Source organism: Clupea harengus, chromosome 6, assembly GCF_900700415.2.
Source record: "Clupea harengus chromosome 6, Ch_v2.0.2, whole genome shotgun sequence".
Taxonomy (NCBI): domain Eukaryota; kingdom Metazoa; phylum Chordata; class Actinopteri; order Clupeiformes; family Clupeidae; genus Clupea; species Clupea harengus.
In genome coordinates, this window is record NC_045157.1 from 23,384,373 (window position 1) to 23,387,137 (window position 2,765).

Below are 2,765 nucleotides of genomic sequence, written 5' to 3' on the forward strand. Positions count from 1 at the left end.
ACACAGGCCTTACCGAAAACAAACCCCTACACTCACAAGGTACAACACAAGGCACAAAGACAAGGCACATAGACAAGACATACAGACCAAACACAGAACAGAGGCACAACAGAGACACAACAAGGCCAACAGTAACCACACAACTAGTTACAAAACACTTCTCACATCAGGGAAGTGTTTTACCTTATGCCTCAAAACTAGTCCTTGTTCTCCATGTTCTTGATAGTCTTTCTCCGCCAGCCTCCTCTTGACAATGAAGCACCCTTTAAATAGGGCAGAGCCAATTTGGCTTAATTAGGTCCAACATTCAGATCAGGTGAGCCAGGACCCCACCATTATGGGGGAGGAGTCCGCGAATCTTAAAAGGGCACCATCCCTTTTTGCCATAGTGAGCAGGGGGAGAATTCACCTTCTCACACACAGATACACAAAAAAATATAAGTAAGCAGTCTGTTTGAACTGTTTGGTAAGACATGATTTACACTGACATGACTTCTGACATGACTAAATTCTAGACAGCACAATTCTCCCTGTGTAGAACAGTTGATTCGGAAGCCTTTGAGAATTTAAGTCTTAAATAACGTCTTGGTTATTATTATTAATGAAACAAGAAACTAACAAATATTTTATCATCAGATAATTAATTACACAGAAGATGTTTTTACATGTCTCACACATGCCCTATTACAAGGAGTTGTAATGTGTAAGGGAGTAAACACTAAACTCGCTAATGTTTTTCTAACCTCTTCAAGTCCAATGAGTAATCTGACACTCAGTTAATCATCTTATTTTATATTTCATACATTATAATTGTCACCCAGGCCCTGTTACCTGGGCATTAAATCATAATTATTCTATTTGTATTAAAATAAGTGGTGTCATTTTAAGAGCGTGGCTGTCATGTTTATTGTATTTTCATTCGCTCAGGGGCAGAACAAAAGTGGGGAAAATTAGGTTTCTTTCAGGTTAATGGAGTTTTATCCAGAGAGATGGCTGGAGAGCCAAACGTGAAGTTTAATCTTTTTTTTAGTCCAGTAATGACAGATCGGAAAAGGGAAAGGGAACTGGGATGTCACTAATATTTAATTTTAGTATTATATAGTTATTTTATTGTATTAGTTGATATATCAGATGACAGGCTGAACTGCTTCTGCTAAGAAGACCTTGACTCTGTCCACACCGAATCTACACACCCACTGACTGATCTGTTGATCGTAGACGGAGGCAGATGCTGGAATGTTTTTTTTCTTTTAAGTGGAGGGTTGGAACCGTGTCCATTAGCTGTTGAGCTAACATTTGTCACAAATACCTCAGAGGTGAAGGGGTGAAGGAGTGTGTGTGCCACACAGCTTCTGAGCCACGGACCAGGCCTGCATCTCTGTTTGGTCTGTGACTGTGTGTGTGGGCCCACTGTTGTGTTCAATGTATATTGAGACTTCCACTATTAGTATTTGTTATCTATTTTTGATCATTCAAATCTGTCTAATCAAGCAATATCTGTGAATATTGTGATTGCTTTTATCTTTGTCTTCACTTTATACTTTTCTAATAAATAATTAATCATCTCTTTTTAAAATCTAAAAACGTGATCTGCTTTGCTCAGTTTATTTAATTGTTAATAGATAAATCTATATCAGTAAGGGTTAAACATCGAACCCCATATATATGTATATATATATATATATATATATATATATATATATATATATATATATATATGGGGTTCGATGTTTAACTATATATCAGTAAGGGTTAAACATCGAACCCCATATATATATATATATATATATATGGGGTTCGATGTTTAACCCTTACTGAGATATATATATATGTATATATATATATATATATATATAAACATTTCTCTGGTTATCCTGATTTCTGTTCTGTGCTTCCTTCTACCTCCTGCATACTAGACGCTAGATATGCAACTACATGTTGTTCATCAAAATAGATTCATTTATAATTTCCTGTGCAGTATTTGCTTGTTTGCAGCCACTTTCAGTCAGATTTGTCATAATGCATATTTATGCTAGATCAATCTCCATACAGTCATATTCTGAGAAAGCAAGCAATGAAATACTTGTCAACAGACTGGATGACAAACTGCAGGCTCTGAGGAGCAGATGAAAATCTTGTCACGTTTTCCCACCAATCTGTGCCTGTCTCTGTGGAATCGGTTTATGTAATTGGGTGAGAAAGCATAGTTGATGAGGTGCAACCAAGGAGAGGAGGACCAGTGTCTGTGATGACCAGAACGTTATCATGGCAAGGTCATCATAATTCCATTGAAAAGCGATGCTCTTCTGCTGTGCTTTCTCTGTGTAGCTCAGTGGTCTAGGTCTAGACACGTGCACATCATTATACTTTTTTTTTTTTGTCCCCTGTAAATGATGAATGAGTCAAATCAAATCATATCATGACATTCATCTGCTTTTATGGGACACTGTAAAAACATAATTCCTCAAATTCCTCCATAATTCCTCTGGTTCTGTTATGGGAGAGATGATGTTGGCATTGCCATCATGTGCTGGATTTGTTGCTGGCACCTGCTTGCTATCTATAGCGTGATGTGTTTGGATCCAAATCCCTACAATATTTTGATATTTTGTTTGGGAATGTAGGGGGAGGCATGGGGTGGGTTATTCTATGACACACGTCATTATCACACACTCAATACAGATGTACTAAAGGTGTTACATTCATACGAAGATAAACATATGTACACTGTATATGTGATCATCTCACTTCAAATCCATGGCGAG